This window comes from Euprymna scolopes, chromosome 10, assembly GCF_053919585.1.
Source record: "Euprymna scolopes isolate OS-2025 chromosome 10, ASM5391958v1, whole genome shotgun sequence".
NCBI classification, from domain to species: Eukaryota; Metazoa; Mollusca; class Cephalopoda; order Sepiida; family Sepiolidae; genus Euprymna; species Euprymna scolopes.
Window position 1 is genome coordinate 29,378,666 of NC_136491.1, and position 20,308 is coordinate 29,398,973.

General features: G+C 36.3%; 1 protein-coding gene and 1 pseudogene across 1 annotated transcript in view; one reads left to right on the plus strand and one right to left on the minus strand.

The window, feature by feature from the left end:
• The window catches only part of LOC145285897 (uncharacterized), a 417,018-nt gene that overhangs the window by 144,813 nt on the left and 251,897 nt on the right, over positions 1 to 20,308 (minus strand). The window lies entirely within an intron of this gene.
• LOC145286644 (U2 spliceosomal RNA) lies at positions 2,977 to 3,112 on the plus strand (annotated as a pseudogene).

Below are 20,308 nucleotides of genomic sequence, written 5' to 3' on the forward strand. Positions count from 1 at the left end.
AACACAGAGGACATTCAATTGTTTTTCTGAGCATTTTACAGTCAACGGAGAAAAAAAGGCCAAAGAACCTAGTGTTTTGATGTGATGTTTTGAATATAATAAACTTAGTTATGACCAAAGTTTCATTTCATTCAGACAAAACACTAAGAAACGGGGCCTAATTAGAGTTGGGGCCAGTTTTTTTTTTTTTTGTATCCCATATATATATATACATATATATACAGGGTGACCCCCTCCAAAAAAAAACAAAAACAAAATCTAAATGGAGGCCATCTAGAACATATGCTGTAGAACGGAGAAAAAAAGGCCAAAGACCCTTGTGTTGTGATGTGATGTTTTGAATATAATAAACTAGTTATGACCAAAGTTTCATTTCATTCGGACAAAACACTAAGAAACAGGGCCTAATTAGAGTTGGACCCCCTTTTTTTTGGGGGGGGGGCTGGGGGTTACCCTGTATATATATATATATATATATATATATATAAACATTGGCAACAAGTCATTATTCAAGCACGTCTGATTGAACATGACTAAAAATACTAAAATTCGATATCTTAACACGACGACTAAAATTACTAGAAGTCATACTTATCAAAAAACTACAGCCCTTTTTAAAGTGGATCTCATTTAACACGGACATAAATATACTAACAGTATTTAATACCTAACAAGAAGCTAAATAAATATACTATAAAATTGGAAAATCGAAATTAAAAAAAATAAAATAAAAATAATTCGCGCCCACCTTTATAGCCCAAGAAAAAAAAATTCAAATACACCAAGCCTCAAAGAAGAAAAAAAAGAAAACAACAACAATCGCTCCTGATGATGATCGGATGCACCGATAGAAAGTGCTTGAGAAGAATATGGGCGAACAATAACCTTTGGGCGCCATTTTGTATAATATGTCCGCTCAAATTAAAAAGACCACTCGGCAAATGGAAAAGATGTCCAGAAAGATCGGAAAAAAGAATAACTCTGTCGTGTTCAATCAGGCATGCTTATATATATATATATATATATATATATATATATATATATATATATATATATATATATATATATATATATATATAGCAAATAGTTAATAAAACATGTTAAAAAATACTTTGAAAAAGAGTTACAAACATATTTAATCTGAAAAGGAAACACTTAATAAGTGGATAGTACTTAATCTGCAGAGTTTCGAAGAAATACTTTCCTTCTCATCAGAGGGTAGGAATTAGCAAAATGCGGGATCGGATTTTGCATACAAAAGTATTTGATGAAAATGCAAGCAGGAATAACGTCCTTAGTGACACACAATATGGTTTCCGCTCTGCAAGATCTACCGCAGATGTGCTGACGGTTATATCCCATAGGATTAGTGAATCTCTTGACAAAGGCTTCCTTTCTAGGGCGATTGCTCTTGACATATCAAAGGCCTTCGACAAGGTATGGCATAAGGGTCTACTTCACAAGATTTCCAGCTACGGTATAACTGGAAATGTTTTCTCTATCATTAAATCATTTCTCTCTGATAGGCTCATAAGAGTAGTGGTAGATGGAATAAAATCGGAGGCCTGCAATATAAATGCTGGAGGCCCTCAGGGGTCAATCCTGGGCCCAACTCTCTTCCTGATCTACATCAATGACCTCCCTAAACACATACTTAAATCATTCGTTGACATCTATGCTGATGACACGACCATCTACGGCAACATATCAAAGGCTGTAAATGACAAAGTTCTCTTTGATTCTCTCTCCTCTGATCTCGAGCGCATGGTTCAGTGGGGGAAGATGTGGCTGGTTACCTTTAATGCATCCAACACCAAACTCCTATCCTTACATCGTCAACGCTCTGATCCCCATCTGGCATCAATTGTGATGGATATGGCTCTCGTCTGGGTGAGGCCCTGTGTTTTGACAAGCTTCTGGGTTTGATCTTTACTCCTGATCTGAAATGGAACACGTACATCAAGTCTGTTGCCAAGGTCGCTAGAAAGATGGTGGGATCCTTCTACTGCTCCAGAAGATATCTCACTACTGATGCAATTCTCTATCTATATAAAAGCCAAGTACGTCCAAGGATGGAATACTGTTGCCATATCTGGGCAGGAGCTGCTAAAAACAGCCTATCCTGCCTTGACAGAGTACAAAATAGACTTCGTGGCTTAGTGGGGGATGCCCTTTTCTCTACCCTGCAACCTCTCTCCCACAGAAGAGACGTTGCGAGCCTATCCTTGTTTTATCGCTATTTCCATGGCAAGTGCTCGTCTGAACTCCAATCTCTGGTCACCCCTCGCCAATCTTTCACGAAAAACACCCATCTAGCTGAATCCAGTGTGAAAAATTTCCCCCACTCTATATCTGTGCCTTAATCAAAACGCGGATTCCATCAACAATGCTTCTTTCTTAGAACTGCACGCCTGTGGAACTCTGTTCCGTCTGCCCGCTTCCCTCCGGACTACAACTTGGATGTCTTCAAGTCCAATGTTAACAAATTCCTAATGAACCGCCCCCTTAATTAAACACTTCATAAAATCTCCACACTAACGTAATGTACTTGCAATAACCCTGATCCCTGAGTGGCTTCCGGGCCTTGATAAGTGGTGATCATTGTGTAAAAAAATATATATATATATATATATATATATATATATATATATATATATATATTACATTAAAGGCAAAATGGGCGCGAGCGTTTGTGTATGTCCATGAAAGGCTTTTTGGCTGGAGGTTCCCGCATACTTCCCAGATCGTAATATTTCAGATTCGCAAACGGACATCGTCTCTATCTTTTGTTTTGATCGAGTTAAACAAAATTTTCACCGTGCCGTCATGTCGGCTGTTTGTTTGCCTTTCTAGTTGCGTGCAAGGGACTCTATGTCGGTCCGTCGGTCGGTTGGTCTGTCCGTAACACTTTTGTGCTTGGCCTTTTTGGTTAAGATCAAAGGTCTGTTGTTAATAGATGCTGTTCTTAGCTAATTAAGCTTTTCTTGGCCTTTTGGCCAAGATCAAAGTGTAGTATCTTTTCTTACTACATGCTGTACTTATGTTTGTAACTTGGTGATATAAAGTGGGAACCACTTTTCTGTATTAATTTAATGTAAAATGATCACCCTCTTTACAACCAGTCAGTCTCCAAGCCATTCAAGTCATTCTTCAGATCATTCAAGTTTTTTTGGAAGGATTCCAGTTATTTTTTAAGCATTCAAGTCATTCTTAAGATCATTCAGTTCATCCTTAAGTTCATTAAAGTCATTCTAAGTCATTTAATTTTTATTTATTTAAGTCATTTCAGCCCATTTTTCGGTCATTTCAGTTTATCTTTAAGAATTTCATGTTAATCCTACATTCACGCATTCATTCATTACACAAGAGCATGCGACTAATGGCTATCGGCCTTGCTTCGTATAAATAAAGTGAAACTATTCAAACACAAACGCCAATGTCTGGCCTTTGGGCTAAGTAGTACCTATTCTGTAATAATTGGTCCTTGGTCAATGTAAGGGAAACCCTTCATACTGAGACAATTACTATTTATTTGGATACTGCCAGAGTGCCCCCTTTTTAGAGGAGCTGGTTCCCCCCACCCACATTAAAAACGACCTTGTGTCTAATTTGCTTTCGTGGGAGCTTTAAAAGCAATGGCATACTTTGTTTTTGATTGACTACGTTAAATTTAAATGCTTTACATTTTCGGTCGCGTCATGGAGTAGCAGTAAGACGTCAGACTTTCTTTCATTTTCTTTTCCGCTTCCGTGTCACGGGTTCGAGTCTGCCTGCCTACTACCACTTTTTCTTTTTTTATTTTTGCTCAACATACCTCCAAACACCCAGGCAACGCGGGTAGACAGGCTAGTATTGACAATACATAATCTTTACCGTCGACCAACAAACTCTGCCAAACGACATCATGGCACGTAAGAAAAAAGAAATATATATATATATATATATATTGTATTGTTTAAAAAGAAAATTCTTGATGAAGGCTTGATAAGCCGAAAATTTGAAACTTTAAATAAATTAATTTTTATTTATTTAAAAAAATACAGATACGCACGTGGTCGTTCTTTCTAACCTCATATTTTGAATTCCGTTTTGTCCGTGCTTCTAAAAAGTGGATTGGATTACTACTAAACTATATATATATATATATATATATATATATATATACACACACACACACACACACACATATATACTTATATTAGTTGCAACAAAAATTATTTTTATTTTTTCCATTAAGATTAGTGTTTTCCAGAATGCTTAATTATATCCATTGTTCTTGGAATTAATTGTTTTGGAAAGATTAAAAAATAAAACAAATATTGGCTTAAAAAAAGATTAAAACAGCAATTGTTAGATGTCACATATAACAAATATACAACTCAGTTTTCATATAAAATCTATAAAGATAAAACAATAGATGTATATGTGTGTATCCGAGATATTTAACCGATAAACTTTTAAACTACTAGTTATATAACACTGCAATTAACAAGAAATAGTAATCATATACCAACTATGGTTTATAACGAGTAAAATGTTTTCGTTTGGATGGATGAATAACGCATGCAGAAATATGTCGACAAGTTGAAATGCAAAATGGTCTTTGCAATTTATGACGTCAAAATAAACCTGTAGTGTTGTTTTCTTTAGAATGACAAATTTATCGTTTCAACCTGTTGAGTTTTCCAATCTATGACGTACATAGCTGTCGGAATACTCAATAAACAAACTTTTTGGTTTTGCAGACAATTTATTGTGTTTTTTTTTAAATTGTTTATTGGCTAAGTGGCTAAAGATACAGAATGATAAGCTCAGGTGTGACAAGTTCAAATTAAGTTCGTTCCACAGGAACACTTTCAGTTAGGATGTTGGTAAACCTTCACATGTTTTTTCTAGAAAAGATTCTGACTAGAAAGATATCGAGGAAACGACTGCCAGCAGTGGAATCAACGATTCAATCAAAATGATGAATTATTTATTTGCTTCTACCATTTTTTTTTTTTTTTTTTTTTTTTTTTTACTGTGTGGGTTGCTTGGTTGGTTGTTTTTGTTTTACGGCATATCAACCCTTTTCGGGTTATTTAATGCCGAATCCAAAGATTTTGAAGAAATTTTTTTTTTAATAGATTATATTTGTTGTTTTCACGTCGGTTTCTATTTAACCCATAGTTGGGACCCTAACAGATACTACCACTCCGGATCAGAGTGGACCTGGGAGCAATGGTAATTAAAGGGTGGCTCCACACTCCCCAAAGCCCACAAGCTGGGGCCTCATCACTGGATATAGTTTAAGGTCATATCCAGGACCCCCATTGAGGGACTTTTACCCTCTGCAGAGGGCAGTCGGCGTATTCTAATGCCCCACCGACAGAGCCTAGTGTGTGGGAGCAAATGAAGAGGTTGATAAATTGTTTGAAATCTTTATTATTCTTTTGGGAGTAGCGGGGTCTGTTAACATGTTATATTAAGGTTAGTGGTTGAAGTTCTTTTTTGTTTGTAAAGGCGAAAGGAAGACTGCAAATAGAGTGTGGTTGATAAATTAAGATTAGGTATGTTTATGAATATTAGAAGAAAAGGTTGAAGTAGAAAGTGATTTTGAAGAAGAAGAAGAAGAAGAAGAAGAAGAAGAAGAAGAAAAAAGAAAAAAGAAAGAAAAGGAAAAGAAGAAAAAAGGAAAAGAAGAAAAAAGGAAAAGAAGAAAAAAGGAAAAGAAGAAAAAAGGAAAAGAAGAAAAAAGGAAAAGAAAAAAAGAAAAGAGGAAAAAGAAGATGAAGAGGAAAAGAAGAAGTAAAAGAATGAGAAGATGAAGAAGAAGGAAAAGAACAAGAAAAGAAAAAGAGGAAAAGAAAAAGAGGAAAAAGAAGAAAAAAGAGAAGAAATGAAGAGGAAAAAAGGAAGAAAAAGGAAAAGAAGAAGAATGCGGAAGAAGAAGGATGAGGGGGAAGATGGAATAAATATAAGAAAAAGAAGAAAAATGTGGGTGATGTTATCCAAAAACAGGTACAAATCAGAAACCTGCGAATGCAAATTGATGAAAGAAACCAATCACAAAAACTGGCATGGATTCTCTACTTACACAGATGCAGCAGGCAGCGCAACTCATAGCTTCTCTGTATCTCACTCCCTAGCGCAAATTGTTACTTTTCCAACCCGCTTCCCTGATCAGGAAGAACAACACGCATCACTATTAGATCTGTTTTTGACCACAGTTCCTGATGATTGTGTAACGAAAGCCGACAGCCCACTTGGGAATGCTGATCATGCGGTGATAATGGTTGAAATCGCCCTAAACTCTAGACCCAAAACTGAAGAGCCAGTGCTCAAAACAACGAGATATTATAAAAAGGCTGACTGGGAAGCTATCAGAGATCTTATCAGAGACGCCCCATGGGGAAATATTTTTTCTTTTCCTGCTGAACAGTGTGCAACCGAGACCACTGAATGGTTCAAAACTGCAATCGAAGCGCATGTTCCCATGCGGAAATTCTATAGCAAGCCCCACTCTCCCCAATGGTTTACTTCGACTTGCGCAACTGCCATTGCTCAAAGGCAGCATGCATTCCGCAGGTTTAATCGACATAAGTCCAGTTCAAACAGACAGAAGTACATAGAAGCTAGAAGTAACGTTAAGAAAGAAATAGCGACAGCTAAGAGGGAATTTACGGAAACCACGAAAAAACGCATCGAAGCACAAAAACTAGGAACTCGTGACTTCTGGAAAATCTACAACAGTGTAGTAAATAATGGGCAATCAACAATTCCTCCACTAACCAACAATCACGAGGTTCTTTGCTCAGCAACCGAGAAGGCTAACATGCTTGCCAGTCGGTTTGCCTCAAACTCCACACTGGACCCTCTAAACCACCCCCTACCTCAATTTCCTATGCGGACAGACGCCACGCTAGACGACCTGAAAATCACCCCTGCTCAGGTGCATGCTATCATAAAAAACCTTGACACTTCCAAAGCATGTGGACCCGACCTCATCCCAGCTGTGCTATTAAAAAAGTGCTCAGCCGAAGTAGCTCCAGTTCTCTCCAAACTCTACAACAAATGCCTTAATGAATCTTGCTTTCCGAGCTGTTGGAAAACTGCTTCTGTAGTACCAGTATTCAAGAATTCTGGCGAAAGAACTGACCCATTAAATTATCGCCCTATTAGCCTCCTCCCACTTTTTGCCAAAATATTTGAGACCTTAATTAACCATGCTCTAGTCCAGCACCTTACAGATGCTAAACTTCTGACCGACCGTCAATATGGATTTAGACAAGCCCGTTCCACGGCAGACATCCTCACTGTAATCTCTGAACGCATATACCATTCACTGGACAAAGCGGGAGAGGGAAGAGCGGTAGCTCTAGATATATCTAAGGCTTTTGACAGGGTATGGCATGAAGGTCTCCTCAGGAAGATTAGATCTTACGGTATCACTGGTAGAATACTTAACGTAATTAAATCCTTCTTAGATAAGAGAAAAATCCAGGTTGTCCTCGACGGTCGTACATCTAAACAATATGATATAAATGCGGGAGTGCCCCAAGGATCTATCCTGGGACCTCTGCTGTTCCTGATATTCATAAATGACCTCCCCGACAAGATTGCCTCTGAGATGGGGATATATGCTGATGACACCACACTCTATAGCAGGCACGACAGGAAAACAAACGAACATATATCTAAAGTAATGGCAGAAACACTAGAGGAAGACCTCCAATCAGTAGTGGAATGGGGACAAAAATGGATGGTCACGTTCAATGCCACCAAGACAAAACTGGTTTCATTCAATAATTACAAGAAACCTTCTCTACCACCTATAGCAATGGCCAACGACTCTTTATCTGAGAGTACGTCTCTCAAGCTCCTTGGCCTAACGTTCACTGGAAACATGAGTTGGAACAGTTACATCGAGGGCATTGCCAGGGCCGCTGCAAGGAAGGTGGGCTCTCTCTACCGTGCTAGAAAACTTTTAACACCCGAAAGTATCCTGTACCTCTATAAGGCCACTATTCGCCCATGTATGGAGTATTGCTGTCATATTTGGGCCGGTGCATTGGCTACTAGTCTCTCGCTCCTTGACAGGGTTCAAAAGAGAGTCGCAAATCTGATAGGCCCTAAACTGGCATCAAAACTTCAGCCTCTGTCCCATCGTCGAAACGTTGCATCCCTCTGCCTGTTCTACAAGTATTATAATGGTGAATGCTCTGAAGAACTGCAAGCACTTGTGCCCCCACGACGTGAACACCCTCTACAGACCCGACAAGCTGCAAAATCCCACCCCCACACTGTAGAGATCCCTAGATGTAAAAGATCCTTCTACTCCAGTAGTTTCTTCCCCAGAACTGCTAGACTTTAGAATTCCATTCCGGGTCACTGCTTCCCCAACTGTACTGACATGCATAAGTTCAAGTGCAACGTGAACCAACATCTCGCTGCCCTAATCCCTACATAGTACCCCAGTAGATGTTTCCCCTGATAGTAGCCCCCTACACCAAAGTGGCAATGTGCCTTGTTTGGGGTGAAAATGTAATAAAAAAAAAATTAAAAAAAAAAAAGTTTTTCAAATATTTGTCTCCACAATTTATCGCCTTCATCTTTACCCAATGGCCATATTTCGCAATCGAATCTCGAGATTCTGTAAAATTCTTCAATGACAATTCTGCATTTATACTCCCAAGAGTTTTATAGGAAATATCTCTGACTAATTTGATTAGGTCTTTTTCGATGAATGTTTATTTTATTTAAATCATGTTTTCCGTCACCATAATTGCAAATATATTAAAGCATCTTTACAAGATGGAACCACCCATAAAGATATTTTACCATAACTATTTCACACCATTCATGTTTTATTGCTTCTTAAAGACTTTTCAACATTTTTATTGACTGTCAATTTATATCGTCTTTACAAAGCAATGTCTACGAGAAGCTTATTTAAAGGAATCATATGCCAGGAAGCACAGAGAAGGTGCATGATTAGCCTAATGGACGTATTACAAGACTATAGAATTCGTCATGCAGAGTTCAAACTCCTCTTCCACTCCTCCATTTGAGATCGGTTCTGTTCTATTGGGAAAGGTATGAACCGAAAGTTTCCTCTTAGTTATAAGTAAAATAGTGATTTGTATAAAATTAATCGTTGACACATTTATTTTTTGTCTTTTTATCTTTAAACAACATGTGATTGAATCTGCTGTATGCCGTCCTTGTAAGACGTCAACCAGGGTTGTTATCAATGTGTTGGTGGTTCTGCCTTTACTGCCATCTTTGGAGGCATTAGCAGCTTTGGTCACCGGTTGTTTTCGTTTGCTTCTTCTCATATGTTGTCATTGATAAAGCATTTGTTTTATTGGCGATAACGTTTTATGGTGATCGTCTCATTCACATCTTCTGACTTTAACTTGACAACGTTTATATTTCGTATTTAAAAAAATTTTTTTTTTTTTTTTTTTAGAGAAAAGACTCAGTGTATATTCTCACCTGACGATCCGACATTATCTGGTGGTTGAAATGTAATAATCCACAACTAAAAGCAGCCGATAAACACCATTATATACGAGTCTACAAGTGAAATAACTAAAAAAGAAAGGCCCAGAAACGGTGCATATTCTCTCCTGATAACCCAAAATTATTTGGAAGCCGAAATGATATAATTTATAAGTGAAAACCGCCTATAAACATAATTATATACAAACCTACAAGGTAAGCTGTTTCTTTAAAAACACAATATCTTCTGTTGTCCGTTTGCTTCATAGCAAGTTTCTGCTACTGGTTGAGTAGCAAATTTTATTCTGGTATTAAATTTTGGCATTAAATAATTAAAAAAAGCAAACTGGTTGCATGTACAGTTTATTAATGGGTTCTAGTCAAGATTGTTTGCCCTTTCTGATTTCTATTCAGCAGATGTGACGATGATGATGATAAACATGATATTTTCTTTACTCACCTTCACTCCAAACAAGGCATATCGCTACTTACCTATCCGAGAGAAGAAGCTATTAGATTAGAAAGCTTGCTGGCATTTAGGGGCCTCAACAGTGAAGGGGTGTGATTTTGTTGCTAAGTGGGTTTGTCAGGGATATGTACGTCGAGGGGGCACAAGTGCAATGAGTTCATCAGAGCACATTCCATGAAAATACTTGTAAAACAAACACAGGGATGCAACATTGTGGCGATGGGGCAGGGGTTGGAGCTTAGTTGACAAAGTGGTACCTATTAGATTGGAGACTCTTTTTTGGGCCCTATCCACGAGGAAGAGACTAGAGGTCAATGCACCAGTCCAGATGTGGCAACAATACTCCATGCAGGGATGAATTGAGATACAGTAAACACTCTCAGGTGTGAGTAGTTTTCTAGTATGATAGAGGGAGCCCATCTTCCTTGCAGCAGCCTTCGTAATGTCCTCAATATATCTGTACGTTAAGCCAATGAGTTTGAAGGAAGAATTCTCAGGTTGGTCCCTTCTGATTAACTGAAGGGGTGGGATTTAGCTGCTTATTGAGTTAGTTGGGGTATGTACATCGAGGGGGCACAGGTGCTATAAGTTCATCAGAGCACATTTCATTAAAGTAATTGTAACACAAGTACAGGGATGCAATATTCCAGTGATGGGACAGAGATTGGAGCTTGGCTGATAGTGCGGGACCTATTAGATTTCAGACATTTTTTTCATCCTGTCTAAAAGAGAGTAGATGCTCTGGCCCGTTTATGGCAACAATACTCGATGCATGGATGAACTGTGGTTTTGTAAAGATATAGGATGATCTCTGATTTGAATAATTCTCGGGTTGGTTCCTTCTGATTAATGGTTATTTTCCTTTAAATAATGTGAAAGCTACCTCCCCCTTTCTCCATGTTAAGAATGGCTTTCTTATCACCTTGACCATGTCTAATTATCCAGTCAAATGGACAGCAGAAACTGGAAGTCCAAAAGAGTGGACAATCTTGACTATAACCTAGTAATATACAAGAGTTAGGGAAGTCAGGAGGAAAATAATCTTCTGTATTGATTATTTTTTGGTTCCCTCGACAAAAGGAGGGTGGACCTGTAAATTCACCCTCGTCCGTTCGCACTTTTCTCAATAACTATGCCTTGAAATTTTTTGAAATTTTGCACAAACATTAAACATGATATGAGTAAAAAAGTAACAGAACGAATTTTCCGGGAAAACTCAGGTTGCCCCCCCCCCCCAAGGGGTGCCTTTCAGGTTAAAATTGTTAAAATCGGCTCATTAGTGTTTTTTGTTTTTTTTTAAATTGATTCCTTGGATTTTTATAAAACTTTCTGAAAAGTTGTAACTAACTGATTTCTATATAACTTTGTTTGTCTATACTTCGCGATAACTTTTGGGTGTGCCCCAGGGGATCTTTTATGGCTAATAAAAACACTTCATTTTTGGGACCATTTTGCCGTATTTGTCAGAAATTTTCTGTGTATGTCTACTTAACAGTTTTGCATGGTGCTGAACTCAAATTTAAATATGTTAAGGTCTTGGGGACTTTTGGGGCTAAATGGTGGGGGGGGGCAAATGATGGACTTAGTCATTTCTTTTTTTGCATGGTGCAGACTTCAAATATGTTAAGGCCTAAAATTTCACCGTTTGTTCATTTTCACCAGAATTTGACGTTCCCTGGGGAATTTTGGAGCTACATGGGGGTGGGGCAAATGCTGAACTCAGTCATTTTTTTTATGGCTCGTTCGCTGTGCACTCGCGGGGGACCATGCATGCTTCACTTGTGTTCATTGAATGTAAAGAGCTACTAAGATAGGTTATTGTTCTGGGATAGTTAACAACCTTAGATCCATGATTGTATGGATTCGTTTGGCACTATGACATTTCTGCCGTCGAGAGAAGAGCACACACACAGTCTAACCCCTCATAGTGAACAGCAAGACTCTTCATTGAAAACAAAGCATATTGCGTACTGAATCTAAAGAGCTATAGTAGAATCCCGAGATACGTTTTTTTCAGATTACGATGTAGAATACAATGTTTTTCCGGCCCCTGGTTATGGCATTTGTCTCACCTCTCGGTGTTATTTAGAACGTTATTTGATTATATACATGTATATCATGTACTGTACTGTGTTTTGTTACTAATTTTTAATATGTACTGTATAAAATTTTGTTCAGGCCCCGCCATACAGCGATTTTACCAACCCCAGAATGGATTAATGCCGTATCCCAGGGTTCTACTGTACTAAGATAGGTTATCCTTCCCATTATACAAGGTAGAACGATAAATTTGTCGCCATAAAGAAAACAGCACTACAGCTGGATTTTAAAACTTTTATTCAAAAAAATCAATTAAGGTTACTTGATTATATAGTAGAGATGACATCTGTTCAATATAGCCGCCTTCAGTTTCAATCACTGCCTCAAAACGGGTTCGGAACTGGGAGCATGCCTTTTCCACAAGTGCTGGTGGGAGCGATCAGGCCGGCTTTAGTATTGCGGGAGCTCATGTTAATGAAGTTCTTGACGTATGACCAAATAAAGTAGTTCAGCGGGTTCAGGTTGGGAGAGGAGGGGGGGGCAGTGAGAGAAGAGTACAAAGTCGTAGCACTCCTTCTGAAACCAAACTTGGGTCTATTTGGACTTGTGGGTCGGAAGTGCAAAGTCCTGTTACCACACTCAGGGTCTGCCAGCGGCCACCTGATTGCACCAGAGGGTCACCACACTTTTCAGCGTATCCAGGTACACTTTGGTATTGACTTTCAAGCTGATTTTGAAGATGTCCTAGTGACATATGGCCGAGTGGTCCTAGACGTTGTATCAAAGTTTATAGTTACCCAAAGGTGCTGAGTTCAATCCTGAACGAAGGCAGTGAAAAAGTAACATTGAAAACAGAGAATCAGCAACTATGTCTCAAAGCCTAGCTGGAGTCCGAACACGGTACCCCCGTAATAATAATAAAGGGTTGGGTTCGAGACTCCTAACAAACGGTTCACCTGACGAAGGCCGGAGAGCAAAACGGCCGAAACGTTGTGACAATAACAACCAAGATGAGGAAGTCAGTCCGACAATCTCAATCAATGAAAACACCTCATCTCAAAAATACAGACAATTACCATTGAAGATATGATGTCACAAGATGTGACCCTCACTTGAAACTCCACACCAAAGACCATAATCATGGCCAGAAACTTTGTTGAGCTGTGCCCTCAAGCACTGAAACATCTGGATTTGAATTTTGAGGGTGCTGGCAATGGTCCTGTTGTCATAACTTGAACCAATAGAGAACCATGAGTTGTACAACAGTGCATCTCCGATCTCACTCATTGAACATTGTGTCACTTTCAGACATGATAGAAGGCTCCTATAGCTCTTGGGATTTGAATTTTGAGGGTGCTGGCAATGGTCCTGTTATCATAACTTGAATCGATAGAGAACCATGAGTTGTACAACAGCGCATCTCTGATCTCACTCATTGAACATTGTGTCACTTTTAGACATGATAGAAGGGTCCTATAGCTCTTGGGATTTGAATTTTGAGGGTGCTGGCAATGGTCCTGTTGTCATAACTTGAACCAATAGAGAACCATGAGTTGTACAACAGTGCATCTCCGATCTCACTCATTGAACATTGTGTCACTTTCAGACATGATAGAAGGCTCCTATAGCTCTTGGGATTTGAATTTTGAGGGTGCTGGCAATGGTCCTGTTATCATAACTTGAATCGATAGAGAACCATGAGTTGTACAACAGCGCATCTCTGATCTCACTCATTGAACATTGTGTCACTTTCAGACATGATAGAAGGCTCCTATAGCTCTTGGGATTTGAATTTTGAGGGTGCTGGCAATGGTCCTGTTATCATAACTTGAATCGATAGAGAACCATGAGTTGTACAACAGCGCATCTCTGATCTCACTCATTGAACATTGTGTCACTTTTAGACATGATAGAAGGGTCCTATAGCTCTTGGGATTTGTACCCAACTGGCCAACTAGTATACGGTCGGCAACAAAAAAAGAAAACCGGTTTTCATTAGACGGAAATGGAATCATGCCCTCTTTTCGAGGGCGATGATTTAATCGTTCCACGCTGTAAATCTAGTCCTTAATGGGGAGTTGCGCAGCAAGATGATTGTTTACATTCTATTTAAATTTTTTGCATGTTGCTACAGTCAGAAAAAACAGGGGACAGCGAGGGTATTCCAAATGTAAGTGGTTAGAAGAAAAAAATTATTCAAGTATAAAATTCTCCGACATCTAGTGACCTGTACAGTTTGATTGTTTTACGGCATATCAACCCTATCTTAGATTATTTAATGCCTAATCCAATCATTTTAATGATTTTATGCTTTAATTTCTTTAGAATCTTTTAATATTTATTCAGAGTGTTTGGTTTGGTTGTTTTATCGAGGAAAATTGTTGTTTTTGGCTTTGCAGAACATGAATGAGTTTTGAGAGAGGGAAAAAACAATAACGTCAATGTTTTATGCATTTTAGGTCAGCAAGCCTTTATCTTCAGACAGCCAGATCTAGTGGCAATAAATATAATGATGGAATGAGATTTTGCTGTTAGTCAGGACATAAGTATTTTCGTTGAGAGGGTGTAAGTGCAATGTTGTCCAGGAACCAACACACAGTCGCAAAGGAAACCAAGACAAAGTATAGGAAATAACTCCAACTCGTTTAATTCTTTCTAGCAACATTATTATTATAATAGCAGTTCATATACAAAATATAAAAATTATGCGAAACCTGTAATTTTTTTTTTTTTTTTTTGAAAAAAAGTAGAAATATCTTTTGCAATTATAATATTTTTGTGTGAAAATATTAAATAAACAATGCTTAATTCAATAGTAATATCGGTAGTTCGAGAAATTAATTTTTTTTCGAGTTATGTCGAATTCATTAATACTGACTTTAGGAGCTTTTTTTCGTAATGTTCTTGTAAAAATTAAATATTTAAAAAAAATGGTTATAATTTACGATGCTTTATTTTCATAAAAAAAGCAAAAGTAAATTCTTGCATTTTTTTTATTACTGAAAACCATAACTTTAGTAAAGGTATTTTTCGTTTAAACAAAATAATACATTTCCACTAAGAGTTAAAGAAAAATGATGGGTTCATTATATTCCGTGAACATTATTTGATAAATACTTAAAATTTCATTAAAATTGGTTAATTTCCTGATTTTTGGTGGGTTAAAATGTTTATACATTTTGAGCATCGGCATTCATACTCTAACGCAACAGCCGTCTGTCTTTATTCGTATCGAATTAAAGCACTGAGTGAAAATTCAAGCATTTTCATAAAAAAAATGTCCCACTAAAACAACTTTTCATATTACTTATTTTGCATGAAAGTTGTTTCTTCAAGGTAGACCCTTCCACCGCATATATATATATATTCAATGACTAATCGAATTTCCAATGTATGGTATTTCCCATAATATGTGTGTTTGTATATTATTTCTTGTATATATGTGACGTTGTCTGCAGATCAATGCAAATTGTATGCAGTTTCAGTCGCAAAGGAGACAAAGATAAAAATAAAAATAAAAAATAAGAAATAACTCCAATTCGCTTATTCTTTGTAGCAACATTATTTTTTTTTTCCTCATTGTTACAGCCGTGACGTCACCCACGTGATCTAGAACATTCTCCACGCTTCTCACGAGATCTCGAACGTCATCTCATCTCGTGCTCCACGTCTCTCTCTTGATCGTTCTCTTTCTTTTTTTTATAGTCTTTCTTTTTTTTTCTTTTTATTTTCGGTGAGGTCATTTCGCAGGCATTAACACACGCGCATCCGCGTTATGTTACACAAATACAGTATATTTATTCAGTACAGATTTTGTGTAAGTACTTTTTGTTGAAGATATAACTACAGGTTGAGAGAGGGAGAGAGAAAGATGATGATGATGATGATGACGACCACGACAACGATGCATAAAAGCATGGAACAGTAAATTTAAGAATTGCACCTGACATCAAAGAGAAAGAACACAAAATCAAAAACGCTAAACTCTAAGGAAGCGAAGGTTATGAATAGCTTAATTTCTATCCAAGAAAGATTAATTTCAATTTTGAAACAATACCTTTTTTTCTTGTTCCGTTAGAATATTTTTATTTATTTATTTATTTATTTTTTTTTGCAATTGAAATTCTGCATTATGTTGAAAGAAATTAAGATTAGAAAAATAAAGAAAAAAAAAACTCTGCTTATTTTATAGTTATAAATATTTAACATTAATAAAGAAAACAAACTTTTTTTCGCGTTCATTACAGATTTCAGTGTATTCTGTTCTTTTTTTGAAATTTTATTTTATTATAGTTTTTTAAATATATATTATAACTTGATGCGTCCTTGTATTTTGATGCAAAGCTCTGTCTGTTGATCGATCAGGCTTCAATTTGAAATAGCATCGCTAAGAAGATAATATGAATACTGACTAGACGCCATCCTCGAATGTCTAATGTCTCTGTGCAGAGGTTTGATAGGATAACGGGGCATGGGGATAAGGGATGTCTTCAATAAGTTTCCGGACTTGTTTCGTATGGGCACTGTTATTGATGGTACACACATGAAATTCTAGTCTCCTTTGAAGTAATCTCCTCCGGCTGCAATGCACTCGTTGTACCGTTCCAACAACTTCTAGAAGGCCCCCATGGAAGTACTCTTGTGAGAGCGTGTCAGTGACCCTTGTCACAGCCTCTTTTCTCTCAACTGTCTCATAAGAACAGCTTCTCTAGGTCATGGCAGTAGATCCAGCTTTCATCGCAGGTCACCAGGGCATCAAGAACTGCGCAGTCTGAATTGATTTGCTCGATCATCTCCCTGCTATCAAGACAATGTCTTTCTTTCTGATTTTCTCTGATCGGAGGTTACATCGGCTGAAACGTTGTGAGAAATATTAATTCAAAGAATCAAAAAGATCAATTCCTATCTGCAAAAAAAAAAAAAAAAAAAAAAAAAAAAAATCCGAAACGCAATTTCCTGTTCTGGTTTGTCGATCTGTCACGCTTAAGTTTCAAACAGCACCTCATTATGCCAATAGAATGGACGCAACTTAGGAATATATATGTATTTTTTTTTCTTTTGATCTTTTTGTTAACTAAGGCGATAACTATGATACACCCAGCACAACAGAAGAACAAAGGATTTGAAGAGTGGAAGTTTTCGAGGAACAACAAATCGACCAAATGCTAGTTAACCTTATAAAGAGGGAAGAAAACTTAAACAAGTTTTGCTCTGCACAAAAAAAAAAGGAACTTTGATCTGATAACCATGTAGCAAACGTTAATGGATGGCTACAGTTTTCTTTGTAACGCTAATCAGTTTTATCAAACATACGCCACCAGACTGATGTAAAGAAGAAGAAAATAAACATACAAAAAAAAAACAATTGTCTAAAATACTACTACTAATAATAATAATAATAATGATAATAATAATAATAATAATAATACCAATAATAATACTACCAAAATTAAGAATAATACCAATAATAATAATGCTACTACTAATAATAATAAATACCAATACTACTACTACTACTACCAATACTAATAATATTACCAAAATTAAGAATAATACCAATAATAATGATAATACTACTACTACTACTAATAATAATAATAAATACCAATACTACTACTACTACTACTACTACTACTACCAATAATAATAATATTACTAAAATTAAGAATATCAATAATAATGATACTACTACTACTACTACTACTACTACTAATAATAATAATACCAATAATAATATTACCAAAATTAAGAATACTAATAATAATGATAATAATACTAATACTACCAATAATAAAACCAATACTATTACTACTACTACCACCACCACCAATAATAATATTACTACTACTACTACAACCACCAATAATAATATTACTACTACTACTACCACCACCAATAAGAAAATGCTATCAATAAGAAAAATACTGCTGCTACTGCTACCAATATTAAGAAAACTATTAATAATAATATTAATACTACTACAAATAATAATATTACTATTACTACTACTACTACTACTACTAATAATAATAATAAAAATATTACTGCTAATAATAATAATAAGGATGATGATAATGATGAGTAGCAGGACCCGAGGAAATTCCACTAAATGAGAAACATATTTTGAATTTTCCAATACATCGGTAAACACTGCATGTTTTTCGAGCTGAATAAACATGTAACATTGAATAAAAACACAAAAATATATTCAATTTGGTAGAAGAGTAACTTATCTTGCCTCTGATAACATTTATTTGTTATATATTTGTTTTTGACAACTTTTTCGAATGTATGTGTACAGTAATACAAACCCGAAACTTCATATGCCTCCCCACAATGACTTAGTCCACAATACATCGTAGTTTAAATTTCATTGTAAAGAACATACGGTTGATTTTATCAAATTATATTTATATATAACGGCTTGAATTAAAATTAAAAGTGCAAAAGTCAAGTATCATGGTTCAATTGTGCACTCAAAAGAAACATTCATTTCGAACGCGCCCTTGTCATATCAAAGAACCTACTGCTATTTTTTTATGCCTGGACTTTCTGATTGTACGGTGATAATTGCATGAATTTAAATTGAAAATGAAAAAATCATGCTTCAATTGTGCTTTAAACAAATATTTTGAACGCAACCCTGTTATATCAAAGAACCTACTGTTGATTGTATGTGTCAGGCCTGTCGAGTTGTGTGGTAATAAAACTTCTCAAATGCACGTGTGATGTTAGGCTGTAAAATTGTTAACTTGGGTCAAATTCGTCTGTTCCTTCTTTCATTGGAGTTTTTTGATTATCAAATAGCGATACTTATCAAAGACATTCCGGTAGTGATATTTAAAAACGAGACTACATCAAAGGAGAGTCACTCTCATAGTCTTGTCAAGGGTTGCCAGATTGGCCTTTTTAAGGCCAAATTTTACAGATTTGGCCTTTTTTTTTTTTTTAAAGCAGTTTAGCCTTCAAAATTGTATCTAGCCTTTTTCAAAACGTAACATACGGACTAAGGAAGGAAGGAACAAGCAGAATATTATATTGATTAAAATACATACTTACATTCTTTGGTAGAATTCATGGCATTTTTTATATAGGATTTTCAAGTTAAATTCCGTTTTTACAGTTTCTTTTGTTTATTGTATTGTTATGAATAGTTAAAAGAGGGCCGGCCCCTCCTTATGTTAAGAATGGGTTTCTAAATAATAAAGTGAAAAAAAAAGTGAAGTCTTTCTAGACTGAAGTAATTTTAATTTTTGTTCCAACCAAGAATTCCTCGTTATTTCTGGGGTGAGGGAGCGAGTTTTCCCCACATTAAAAACCGACCTTGTGTCTAACTTTGCCCTCGTGGGGAGACAAGTAAATAGTAATAGTCTTTCATAGAAAATGGATTGTTTTGCTGTATCTTATTTATTTATTTTTTTTTTTACTCTGCTTATATTCCTTCATCTATTAAAAAAAATATTTTCAAAATAATCTCCTGGCTTTTAGTCTTTTGTACGGAGACTCGACGTTGCCCGGGATTGAATTAGAATCAACAAACGTTCATTACTTCCAATATTTCTATGTTCATTGAAATCGGTGAAATCGCCTAATTTTTTTCAATCAGATCGATTGATTGCCTGCTCTAGTCAGGGACCCTTCACAATGCATCGGGAAGAAGCTTCACATACCTCCCAGTAGTGGCTTAGTCCACAATATATTATTGTTTACATTGCTCTGTAGCGAACCTACTGTTGATTTTATATAATTATTTTTATATACAACGGCTTGAATTAAAGTTTAAAATTCAAAACTCAAGTATCGTGGTTCAATTGTGCTTTAAACAAAAACATTCATTTTGAAAGCGCCCGTGTCTTATCAAAGAACGTACTGCTGATTTTATACGCCGGATATTTCTGTTTGTGCGATGATGTGCGATTTTCATATACACATGTGATGATACGCTGTATAAGAGTCAAAATTGTACTGTTTCTTCTTTAATGGGATTTTATCGATTTTCGGAGGTATTCCGACGCAAAACCTATCTAAGAATGCTCCCAGAAACAATGTCTGAATTTAAAAAAAAAAAAAAAAAAAAATACTCCCAGAAACAATATCTGAATTAAAAAAAAAAAAAAATTCTCCCAGAAACAATATCTGAATTTAAAAAAAAATTCTCCCAGAAACAATGTCTGAATTTAAAAAAAAAAAAAAAATACTCCCAGAAACAATGTCTGAATTAAAAAAAAAAAAAAAAAAAATCGACCTAGCCGTTTCGAGGTCCATAAGGAAGGAACTCCCACAGATAGGCATACACAGACAAAATGTCTTTTATAT